The sequence below is a fragment of the Triturus cristatus genome, chromosome 2_2 (assembly GCF_964204655.1).
Source record: "Triturus cristatus chromosome 2_2, aTriCri1.1, whole genome shotgun sequence".
Taxonomy (NCBI): domain Eukaryota; kingdom Metazoa; phylum Chordata; class Amphibia; order Caudata; family Salamandridae; genus Triturus; species Triturus cristatus.
The window spans coordinates 1,219,857,091-1,219,870,074 of record NC_140582.1 but is presented as its reverse complement, the minus strand read 5'-3'; the positions used below and the strand labels follow the sequence as shown (position 1 = coordinate 1,219,870,074).

Below are 12,984 nucleotides of genomic sequence, written 5' to 3'. Positions count from 1 at the left end.
CGGACAGTGAAGAGGGCTCCTTTAGCAGAGTTTTTGATGTGGACGTTAAGGGTTAGGGTGTTGTCGATAGAAATACCAAGAGATTTGATGGAGTTAGACAGGGTGAGTGAGCAGTTGAGTGCGTTAAGGTCAGATATCCAGGCTTGAATGGGGAGAGGGTTATTTTTAGGGGAGAAGAGAATGATTTCAGTTTTATTAGGGTTAAGTTTGAGATGATTGGAATGGAACCAGGTTTGGATCTTGGTGAGGGTGTTGTTCAGGTGTAAGATGTCATCATGAGTTTTAATGTTGTAATAGATTTGGGTGTCATCGGCGTAGAGGTGGTAGTTGATGCCTGCTTGTTTAAGAATGAAGGTGTGCGGTTCCATAAAGAGGTTAAAGAGGGAGGGAGGGAGAGAGAATAGATCCTTGGGGGACTCCAAGGGAGACGGGAGTGGGGTTAGAGAGACAGTTTTGAATTTTGATTTACTGAGTTCGGTGTTGTAGGAAAGAGATGAACCATTTGTAGGCGGTACCATTAAGGCCGAAACGGGTCCTAAGCACATTAAGTAGGGCTGAATGGTTGACTGTATCTAACGCTGCAGAGAGATCAAGGAGGATAAGAAGGCAAGTCTCGCCATTATCAAGTGAGTGGTGGAGGTCATCTATGACATTGAGCATTGCCGTTTCGGTGCTGCAGCCTTTCCTGAAGCCTGATTGAAAGGGGTGGAGTAGGCTGAAGTTTTCGATGTGTTTGTCTAGTTGTAGTAGGGCACATTTTTCAAGGACCTTTGAGAGAAGGGGGAGGTTAGTGATGGGGCGGAGATTGTTTAGGTCATTGGGGTCAGCATTGGGGTTCTTGATTTTGGGAGAGATTTGTCCAAGTTGAAGGGAGGTGGGGACACAGCCAGTGGAGAGAGAGGTGTTGATGATTGTGGTCCAGTATGGGGTAATGCTGTGCTTAAGGGCAGGGACAAGGTTAGAGGGTAAGGGGTCTTTTGTGTGGGTGGATGGTTTAAGATTACCAATTATTTTAAGGACTTCTGGCTCAGTCACGGGGAGGAAGTTGAGCAAGGAGGCATTATTCTTTAATTGTGAGTTAGGGGAGTTGGTTTCCGATGTGGTAGGGGATAGGTGTGAGGAGTGGTTAGGGGGGGTGAGGAAGTAGGCAGGTGAGGAGAGCTGCTGGGGAGCGGTAGAGTAGTGGGCGGAAATGAGAAGGGGTCAACTGGTCGAGGAGATGTGGAGTAGGAATTAGAGGTGAAGACAGGTTTGCATTGGGAGTTGGAGGGGTGCTGTGTGGAAAGGAAGGATTGATCAATTTTGGCTATTTTTTCCGAGAAGAAGTGGGAAATTTCTTCACATCTGGCGGAGGAGGCGATCAGATTTTGAGGTGCGGGGGAAGTTTGGGTTCAAATGATTTTGAAGAGTTCCTTCCCTATGTCTGTTTTTTGCACAATCAAGTTGAGTGCGGAAGAAGGATGCCTTTTCCTTGAAGATGTGTTTTTTGTACGTTGATCTAGCACGTCTGAGGAGTGCAATATGGGAGGGAGAGGGATGGTGTCTCCAGGTTCTTTCCGACAGTCTGAGTGACCGTCTTTCGTTATTAAGCTCGGTATTAAACCAAGAGTTGGAGGGGGTGTTTCTTTGGTTTTTGAGTTTAGGCGGGGCCAAATGGTCAAGGATAATGGTGACAGTATTGTTAAAGTGTTCAGTGAGCTCATTAGCATTTTGTGAGGGTGGAATGAGAAGAAGTTGAGCTTGGAGTTTAGACTCAAGAACTCCCGGGGGATACATTTTACATTTCGGGTCAATTTCTTAGGTCTGTTAATTTTGAAGGTGGGGAGATTTGCAGTGGTAGCAATAGTGAACAGTATACGGTGATGGTCAGACCAGTCAATGGGGATGATATAGGTCACGGAGGCCAGATCTTCGTTGGAAAGAATGGCATCAAGGACGGCTCCTTTGGTGTGTGTCGGGGACAGGCATAGTTGTTTGAGTTTATTGATCTCAAGTAGATTATTGAGGAGGGAGATAGTGGGATCATCGGTATCGTTCCAATGGAGGTTAAGATACCCAAGAAAGAGATTTTTTGAGTTGGCTAATGAGGATTGAGTCAGGAGCTCAGATAAGTCCTCGATGAAAGGCTGGGGGTGCTCCAGGGGACGATAGATGTTGTGTAGACGAATTGGGTGGGAATTTTGAATTGTCAGTTCAGCTTCCAGGTATTCGCAGGAGGAGTAGCCAGAAATATTGACAAGGGATAGCTGAAGTTCATTTTTAAAAATAATGGCTAGACCACCCCCAACTCTGTCAGGTCTATCTTTTCTAAGAATAGAGTATCCCGGGGGGGGGGGGTGTAGGTCAAGCATGCTCATTGAGTGGTCATTGAGCCAGTTTTCTGTGAGGAATGCAATGTCAATGGATTCACTTAGGATAGTTTCCGAAATTTCCGTGGCATACTGGACTGCAGAGCGACAGTTGACAAGTATACATGTAAGTGGTGTGGGGTTGCAAATGGTGGGTGGGCAAGAGTGGATCGACATGTGTTGGGGCGGTGGTCTGGGGGAAGCGGGGAGGAGGGGATTCTATTTATTCCTAGGATAACAGGGATGTGTGAGTAGGGGAGTGGAGGATTGGTGGTTGGTAAACTAGGAAGGTATGAGTTGCATAGGTCGGAGAGGTCGGACGGGGAGAGATGGTTCGAGGTGCGGCGAGGTCTATGTATACGGCAGTGGAGAGGTGTCGATCTCCAATGATTGTGTTTGGTGGTAGGGAATTTTGGGGGGGGATTTTATGGTGAGGGAGGGTTCTGGAGCTGAGGAAGATAAAATATTTCCTGAATTGAGAAAGTTCAGTAATCAAATTCGATAGGTCAAGTTCAATGTTGTGTAGGCTCTGGGCAATTATGGTGTAGGGAGGTTCCGAGGGGGTGTGGTCTGGGTTAGTTGCGGAGGGTGGACTGATGTGTGAGGGGGGAGATAGGGTAGGGGGTGTGGAGTGAGGGGTGACGGGGCAGTTGGGTGTGAGGGGTTCGGTAGTCAAAGTGGATAGCTCAAGTTCAGTGTTGTGTAGGCTCCGGGCACTAGGGGTGATGGGAGGTACTGAAGGGGCGTGGGCGGGTGGTAGGGAAAGGTCTGGGTTAGTTGCAGAGGGTGGACTGATATGTGAAGGGGGAGATAGGGTAGTGGGAGTGGAGTGAGGGGTGACAGGGCTGTTAGGTGAGAGTGTCAGGACTCACGGTAGGTTTCCTCCTTACTTAACTCTGGCCACCATTTCCCCCTCACAAAACCATCAAAAAGCATTCGATCCCTGGAGTTGGAGAGCAATTTGGCATTGTAGAAATTCCAACATGGCCGCCAACATTCCAACACTGCTGCAGCATATCGCTGTGTAGCAGCCTAGTCATTTAGGTTAATCACACTCTGGTGAAGCACTCTCCAAGATTCTACTGTGCACTTCACCAAAGTACTTCAAGGAAGAGCAATGAATTTACATGGGCATCGTGGAAGTCAGTCAGGGTAGTTTGCGTGCACACCGGGTCTAGATTCAACTGTTGGTAAAATTTCCAGAGTCAAGGTCAGTGAACTGTTTAGTTCTTGTCATGTAAAAAAGAAATACTTTGTGGAAACCTAATAGCATAGATTCTAAATATCACCGGGAGGATAGAGGTGAAATAAAAGTATTTAAAACTGCTTCCTCAGTTCCCCTCTAAACCTTCGGTGAATTTTCAGAGGCTTTCATTAGACAATTTCTGTCAGAACCATTTAGTTTCTCCTGAATGCGGGCGTGACCTTTCAACACGCGGTGTTTACTAGTGAGAAATGCAAGCATCTAATGTCAGCTGTGTTCAGTCAGCTGTGGCAAAATATCTATAATGTGGGCTTCTCTTTTAACACACTGAGTTTCCTCTCAACTAAATAAAAAGGAATAATCTTTAAACCAAATACTTTTCAGAGTCAGAGTTACTCCAGTGTGACGATTAGCACACCATAAATCAAGGCTCTTTTTAAGGACATGTAGCTAATTAAAACTAACCTGAAAACTACATCCCTTAAACAAATAATTTCCTACCAAAGTCAGAGATATTTGTGGGTAATAATTAGCACTCCATAAATCAAGACTGTTTCCAAGCACAGGAAGAGCTTATTGGAAAATAGATTTTTTTAAAACACATAACTGCAATTTATACTACGAAGCTAAAGAGCCTTTACTAAATCTGTGGAATAAGAAAGAAAGGCAGACACATGAATTCCCAGAACCCCATTTAATACGGCCAGTTCAGTTCAACACACTGTAAGTACACTAATAGAAATTAGAGGCACACCATTGCAGAATTAAATCAAATAAACTTAGAATTACCTTATCATTTCTTGTGAAGAAAGCTGAAGCAGGATAGGCACTGGTCGTCCCTGAAAAAGAAGAAAGAAGATTACTGTACTGCACTTCTCTTCATAAATAAAGAAGAAAGCAAAAAGAGAAGTAAGAAGAGAAGTAGGCTTCCAATCATGTAAACAACGCAATAGCACCTCGGCACTCTTAGTTTAAATATTCCCATTCATGTATAGTAGAACATATGTTTCAATTTCTGATCAATTTTACAACTCACAGGGAGAATAACTACAAATTTTCATTTATTTTCTATCCAGAAAATGTTGTCACTCTAAAAGGTGAAAAACAAAGATACAATATGCAACATAAACCAATTTTATACATGAAGTTCTCAATTTCAAATCCTCTTGATTGACATATAGGGATGGCAGCCGACACGTGTTTCGTTACTAATGTAACTTCTTCAAGGCTTCTATGGATAAATCAATGAACAAAGAAAAATAATAAGCGGTAAAGAGTTAGTGTAAGAAGATAGAGACAACAATCAATAGAAACAACAATACTTGCGAGGGTGAGGAAGGTCAGAATTGGAAAGGGAATGCAGGAAGAATGAGTAATACAAAGAAAAAGATTAATACAGAAAGAGTGAGAGCAACGTATGTATAAAAAAAATCATGACAGTAGGCAGATCGAGTCAGCGATAGTGCATTGGGTCACATAAGATTCACAAAACAGATACATAAGCGCAATGTTGCGGGACAACTTAATGTGGGGTCAGAGGCATCTCCATTTTGTAGAGTTTGAAGAGATGTCATCCATTTTGGAGAATTTTTGATGAAAGGACACCATTTTAGGAGAAAAACGGAAAACAAACCATTCAGGGGGAAGTCAAGGTAATGTAGGTGGAAGAGAGATACAAACAATATCCAGCGTGTCTGAAAGAGTACTCATGTCAGAAAAGGGTAACTCTGTCAATGGGGGGGTCATCAGAAAAAAGAGCGAGTAGATTAGCCCGTAAAAGAGAACCCTCCGGACACAGCAAAGCTCCCGGCCGACCGGATCCTCGGATGAGGCACTGCTCTGGGGGGGCAAAGTCTTCAAGGCCGAAAGGTGCGGGGGGGGGGGACAACAGAGATAAGGCTTAAAAGCACAGTCGGAGCAGAGCAGCGGAACGATGTGGGGGGGCGCTGACACCAGTGTGAACAGAGGCGAAGGGCGAGGGCTTAGGGTCAACGGGAGAAACTCACCGCACGCCGATCATCAACAGTGCGGGAACATTTGCAGTAAAAAAGGGCCCCCAAGGACTTCTGTGCTGGGGAGGGCGAGTGTGAGATCCGGCTGGGCCCCAGAATCAGGCCGCTAGCGGGCAATCGGGCAACCATTATGTCGAGCTTGGTCATTTTCAGCTTCATAACATACAATGCATGATGTTCTAATGCCATCATGTGGCCACTTTTGACATTGCAAGCATTGGTATAGGCATGTTAATGCTTGCACTCGTGCTTGTGCTGGCATCCACGACAGCGAGCAGCGGGGGCGCCAAAGCCATTTTTTTTCAATTAGAACACGCGCTGCTGCTTGCTCCCGCAAGGTGGATGCCAGCACAAGCACGAGTGTTTAAAAAGGAGCAGACCGATTTCTAAAGGTCATCTCCTAGAGCAGCGCATGCACGCTGCCTAGGCGAGACCTAAAAAAGGGGGCTGCTCTCTGAGTATCGTGTGATCGATGTGGGCTACACCGTGCGCTGCTGTACTGTGCATCACTGTGTCATTGTTTTAAAACTCAAAGTTGATTATCAAAAAAAAATATGTTTAAAACTATTTCATGTAATACCATTTTTTTCTTTTAGCCAGGTATTATTTTCCCCTGTAAATAGGTCCTACTTGTACAACCAGTAGGGTTTCCAGAAGAGCCACACAGTGGTGGTGACCCTCTGAAAGTGCCTGCAGAAGACAGGGAGCAACAGAATACACTGGCAAACAGGGTTCCAAGTGATTCATTCACCTATTCTCCAATGTAGGTTATTGACTCTAGGTTAACAGTTACACTCAGTTTTCAAGACTTTCAGAGCACCCCTGAAGTTATAAGTTCTGGGGAGCGAGTGGGCGCTTCTTACAGCTGCAGAGGTGAGAGTGGACTAAACATGAGTGGGAAGAGACATTGTCACTATGGATGGGGGCTGATGATTAAAATGCTTTTTATCTGCAAGAAGCGGGGTCTCGCAAGAGGTAGCATGTCTGTGAACACCGTTGCCTGCAGGGCCCAATCCATGTGTGTTTTCCCCTCTGGGTGGTTCAGTCTAAGATGGCGCCTGAGTCGCGACACCTCTCTGAGTTCTCTGCACATCGCTGTATCCACAAGGGGGTTAAGCCCTCATCTCTGTTCAGTGATAAAAGCAATTCCTGTAGGTAATAAGGGAGCCACCGAAGGGTGTGGGTGTTACACCACAGTGTGCATCTGGAGCTGGTTGGGGCTCCTCCTAGAAGTGTAGGGCCTCTCCTTGGAAGGATGGTGGGTAGCCGACGCGCCCCCCTCCAGCGGTATAAAGTGTGGTCAGAGATGACAGCCACTCATGGCTACAGAACTGCACCTCAACTCTCATCCCCTAGGTGGCCAGATTAAGACCAGTGGGAGATGGAGGCATCCCTAACCGGTCAAATGAAATCCAACACCTGCAGTCCCCTCTTACCTATTCTACAAATCTCTGTAGAATTCATGGCCCTGACACTGATTCAAAAACCCAGTACACAAGCTATAGAGTTGGGTAATGTGACCCTGTAGTCCTAGCTGACTGGTTTACCCATGTTTTTTTTTTTATCTCAGAAATCTGTTGCTATTTGATGAATCTGCACAAAGTTTTGTCATTTGGGGTATTCACCGAAGGTCCAGGCTCTAACATTTCCACAAGCTTTGTGACGAAGCCTAAGAGATCCATTTCCTAAAGTCACTCCAGCTCAGGACAGTTAATACGTTTTCTAATATAAAGAAAGGCAAAGGGGATCAGGGTGTAAACCTAAAATCATCTGGCAGAGGTTGGACTGGTAGTACCTAGTGAAGAGGCGAATGATCAGAGGTGACTTAGCCAAGGATTCATGGGGAGGCCCAGAAGAGAGGAACCTCGTTAGAGCATGGGTATGGCTTCTTGACTCTGGTGGGGAGGAGGGGAGGGCTTGTAGGGGGCAGAGTGGCCCATAGTTAAATATAGACATCTTGTGAGAGGTCTGTGCCCCTGATGGGCCAGCAGTGCAGACAGTCACATATAAAACCACTGACCCTGCCCCAGCCATACTTGCCTTCCATCAAGCCTGTCGCAGTCTCACCCCCCTTCGACATTTCTTTCCTCCCTCTCCTTTGTCATTTCTCACCCAGTCACGCCCAATTTCCTCCTTTCTCTTCCACAAGATCCCCTCCGCAGGGTGTCATCTCTTGCCCTCTCTGTCCTTTCTCCTCCTAGCCTCTCCCAATCTTCCTCTGCCACCTAGAGGGGCATCGAGTTAATGGGACTGAAGGACACCAGCCTTCCTGTGAATATTCTGATGACGTCACTGACCGCCATAAGGATGCCTTGCCCTCCTCAGCAGACAGTCAGGGGCTGCTGGAGGGACGAGTCCAGCCACTACAGACCCCTCGTCCTGCAGACTACCACCTCCTCCCACCGCCTGCCACAAATAAAGCACCTCCCACTGAGGGCCTTGTAATCTTTGAACAATTTGTGCCTCACACTGCACGGTTTACTGTGGCCATTAACAGATGCGTTTTGCTACTACCAGATGTCTGTGACTTTGGACAAGGGAAGGCTCAGTATCACACATGGTGGGCAGGCTGAACGAAGGTCACCACATGTGCCATAAATGTGAATATCTTTCTGCTGTTTGATTGATGATTTCGATTCTGAAGAGTTTTCAATGGTCAGTTGCATGTCATCTGCATAATTATACAAGTTGACTTGCATTCTGTTCAGGGTGTGCACAAGGGGCAAATATATAGATTGAAGACGTAAGGAAAAAGGGACGATCCCTGAGGAACTTCGGAGGCTAACTTAACCTCCGGAGAGCAAAAAGAAGAAAGCCTAACTGACTGTGAACCATCCTTCAGAAACAAGATGACCCACTCCTGAGTGATGCCTTGAAAGCCCCCAGACCCGACACGAACCACCAAGATGATATGGTCGACCATGTCATAGGCCGCCTAAAGATCAAGAAGTACCAGGGTCTGGGTAGTCCATTTGTCGGCAGCCCCCGTATGTCATGAATGACCGACTCCGTGGAGTGAGCCGCCTAAAAACTGGCTTGATGGGAATTGAGGACGTTGGTTTCTTCTATATAAGAACAGATACAGCCTGCTGCATGTGCCTCAAGTACGGTAGAAATGATCAGGGGCCATTGTTTTCTAGTATTGCAGGATCGTCCCCAGCTTTCTTTAATAAAGTTTCTTTTACTAGGACTTCTTTGAACTGGGCAAGCCCCAGCAAACTCCCTCGACCAATCCTGTCCTGTTAATGTGCTGTTAACCAGCAGTGAGCAGTGCTCTGATTGGTTGAAGCTGCCTCTGTCGGCGCTCCCAGGGGCACTGGTTGCCTGCACTTGCTCTCAACCTAGCTATCTTAAGACCGCTGGGTTGAGAGATTTAAAGTGCGCATGTCGACGGCCAGCCATAGGGACATGCACACTTTAAACAGTGCAAAGGCAGCCAGCCCTCTGGCCACCACTCCTCCCTGCTGTCGCTGCAGAGCCCCCTCCCTCCTCGTCCTGACTCTCGGTTCAGGACCGGACGATAAGAAATAAAATGGTGAGGAATTGCCTTTTTATTTTTAATCTCTGGAGCTTTGGAGGGGGCACTTAAGTGGGGCGGCGCTCCTCCGCTCCAGTGACTTGACTGTGAAGCATCCGTCTGTTTCCATGGTGATTTCTTGTGACAGCGGATGACGTCATCCTGAAGCGCTATTCACAAAGACCACGAACGATAGCGATACGCAGCGCCAACTCTGAAGTATTATAAAAATATTAAACCATGAACCAGTGCGGCTTGTAACCATGGAGAGAGTCCATTGTATAAGTGACCCTCTAAGAGGCAGTGATTAATACCCCTGGCCCTGGGCAACGCGGACTGTGAATAAGACCCACAGGTGTCCGGACAGTAATCACCTGTCCTAGGTCTCTTTCACCTTAAAAACATAACTAGGGACCCTGAGAGCCAGCAGGACTAACAATGACCCGCAGACTGGTCACTGTAGCGAAAAGGGCCTCTTGGAAATGAGGCTCACTCGGGCATTAAATGGATGAAAAAAGTGTGTGTAAGGGGGGGGTCTCTAAAGCAGGCGTGGCCTATTTAATTAACGGCATGGTTTAAACACATAAACTATATTTCTTTGATTCCCATAGTGTGCCACTCAACCAATATTTTGGTTCCTCAATGAGCTTTCTGTAATTGCATTCAGACATATAACACAACAACTGACTCAACTAAAACCAACTTGGACTATTGGTTTTGTCAATGGTTGTTAGCTGTTTCAAATAAATAAATACAATGATTTTTTTGTAAACAACATTCAAAATGTTGTCCATCTGCGTGTCCTACACCTCATCTCTTTCCTCTTCAGTGCCCTCTTTACACTTTCTCCTGAATGCACTTCCTCACACCTCCTTCACTTCATCATCCCCAAACACACAACACACCCACTCACCTGTAAGCACTGCATTTTCTTTCAGTTTCGCCTTGTCAATATTTTGAAACTTTAGACCCCCTTCATACACATCTGCACAATATCAAAATTGCAACTGGAATACGTGACCGTTGCTCTGTGCGCTCTGCGGAGAGGCCAAGGATTGGATGAGCATGAATTGTGAACACCTTTGTGACCCTCTGACAGGCAGTGTGAAAAACTCACACTACCTTTGCCTCAACTCCAGAGATGAACTGCGTCCCGTTGTAAACACCGCAAGGCGACTTAGTTGAGAGTATAGAATAGTAATATGCCACACGAAAAAATAAACAAACACAACTTCCTGAAAGTAGCTAACAGTCTTAGGCAATGCAAGATTAAATAAAACACGTGAAATATAAACAGGAACTTTATCGCTGACGTGTATTACTTTAACTCCTTTTAGATTTGTTGTTCAGTGTTTTTGCCATTACAGTTAAGGGCATGGATATAGGACCCACAGGGACCCGTTTCAATGTCCATTTTTAATAGCTACCGGGTCTCAGACTCGGAAGGACCTGGCCTGGCCCACTTAAACATATTTAAAGACTCCAGTAAGGGTGACCAAGGTGTCATTGGGGCATATCGGCGAGGCAATAAAATTATCGCCGCTTTTGCGGCCGTTTTCGTCCGAAAAGCGGCGATAATTGTATCGCCTAATTAGCAAGCTCACGCTAACGCGTGAAAACTTGCATTAGCTTAGGAATTCCTAACGCCCAGCTTTGCATCTCTAATGAGATGCAAAGTGGGCGTACCTGACATGACAGGAGAAATGTTGCTAAGCAAGATTTCTCCTATCATCAAGCCCCATGCTATGAAGCATAGCGGCAGGAAAAGTAGCGATAACCCCTGTTATCGCTACTTTCCTTACGCCTACTTCAGGACTGACTTAGCCATGATATCCTATGGAGGGTGGATATCATGGTTAAGTTTGTGAGTCCCTATCAGCAAGCTAACGCCACATTTCGTGAGATTATCGCTGGGTTTCCAGCGATAATCTCACGTTAGGCTGTTAGCGCGAGGATTTTTATCGCTTTTGAGATAAGCGTTGCTAATAGCATGCTATCTCAGCGATAAAAATCCACGCTAGCCGGCGATAATTATCCTAGCGCTAAGTGCGCTTAGCGATAATTATCGCCGGTTGTTGCTGATATGCCCCTTAGTGGCTACAGCACCAACCCTAGAAGAACAACGCATTCTTCAGTGAGATGCATCTAAACCTTGGCTCCAATCGCTGCTCCACTAACCTATCTGTAGCGCCCACCGGCACCAGGCACTTTTAGTAAAATCAGACATTTTCACACATACACTACATGTGACATACTGTAAACTATGAGAAATATATATTAAAACACACTAATGCACAGACTTCTCTGAACATCATTTCTTCCAATGGGGTTAAGGTTGAATGGGTGCAGCGGGGTTAGCGGTAGGACCTTACCTTGGGGGGGGATTAGATGTACCTTCAGGTTTCACGCTGCAGGCACTATTACACCCCATCAACTCACCTTTCATTTTTTCAGGTAATTCTGTAATAGTTGCGAACACCACGAAGGTCAGGGCCAGAGGTCAAACTCCTCCGGATCCAGATGAGGCCCTGAATGCCTTTTCAACATCACGTGAAGCCGCTCATCACTGGTAGAAGTCCCAAACCGTGACGTCGACTAGAACGATGATGATAAATGAGCAGTCTCCGCCCTCACTGGGTCCTCTCTTGATGATGCCATTTTCTTCTCTCCAAGCCTTGCTTCCTTCCCCTCTGCTTCACAGACCACAGGTCATTCCAAACGATGCTGCCCTCCTGACCCTTGCAGCTACTACTGCTCAGACCTGCTCTTAAGACTTGGGTTTACCTTCAAGCTCCCTCTCTGGTCAGCCTCTGTTTGACAAGGTCTAGTGCCAAGAAACCAGGAATAAACGTGCACTCTATAGATACATTTTAACATAGTATGGAACAGTGATCTCAGATGGCTGGAGGTGTTGAGACCTGAAATGAAATGAAGTGAAATAAAAAAAAAAGACATATATAGTGCTCTAAACCCCAAGGTATCAAGGCGCTGGGACAAATCGTTCCTCTTCCGGTGTACTGGCGCACCTACGGCCAGCACCCAAGCCGTGATCACCCGGCTCAGGGTTATCAGATCTAGGATAAAAATGGGCAGAGAACACTAGAGTGGACGTTTTCAGTGGTCTTTATGACGACCGAGGAGAACAGCTATCAGCGCCCGCCTCAGTGTCATTGGAAGCGGACCCTTTTCTTTTGAATGCTGGCACATCTGGCGTAGCGGGTCTTTATATGTTGCGACTTCTATGGTATGTATTTGGGTCGCTGAGATTTGTCACTGCCCATTGATTCAAGAGCCACTCTGACTTCACCCAGTGTGACCGACCCTCCAACGGACCACGCTCCGACTGTCGTCCGTAGTTAGGTTTGAATATGTAATGTCAGACAGGATCCGCAAAGATACCCTAGGTGTCCTCCGACACATGATCTGGGGTCCGCTCATGTTCATCAGGACTCTCAACTGAACAGCCAAAATGTGGCCACTTCCTCGGGCCGCCTGGTTATTGCTGTAGGATAGTCGAGTCTGCACAGATATGTAGATTCTTGACAGTCTTTGGTCCCACCTCTTCATTAGCCAGAAGGCGCCTCCGCGCTGTTTATTGCAACATTAAGGCGCATCATTCTAGCTTTGAGTGGTCGCCTCACCTAAACGTTGTACTTATGCATGCCCCACTCATCACTACCTTGACTGCTTCCCATTTCAGCTGTGTCTCCTCAACACCAGCAGCAGTTTTCTCAAAGTAATGAGCTACTGTTTCTCTTTTAAGACTCCTGGATGCGGTATCCTGTGCTCAGTCATTGCACCTTCTCACAGTTTAGTTCCTTCCCCACTGACATATAAATAATTGGGGAGCCGTTGGAGAGTTTCCTGCCGTGGTGCCCTACCTATTTCATAGACTTGAGGGCT

At 46.4% G+C, this 12,984-nt stretch overlaps 1 protein-coding gene across 1 annotated transcript in view; it reads right to left on the bottom strand.

The window, feature by feature from the left end:
• The window catches only part of LOC146863431 (uncharacterized), an 83,267-nt gene extending 78,873 nt beyond the window's left edge, over nucleotides 1-4,394 (bottom strand). Inside the window, exon 1 of the mRNA XM_085642857.1 lies at nucleotides 4,342-4,394. The gene's annotated coding sequence lies outside the window, so the exon portion shown is untranslated. The remainder of the gene's footprint in view (nucleotides 1-4,341) is intronic.
• Nucleotides 4,395-12,984: the final 8,590 nt, after the last annotated feature.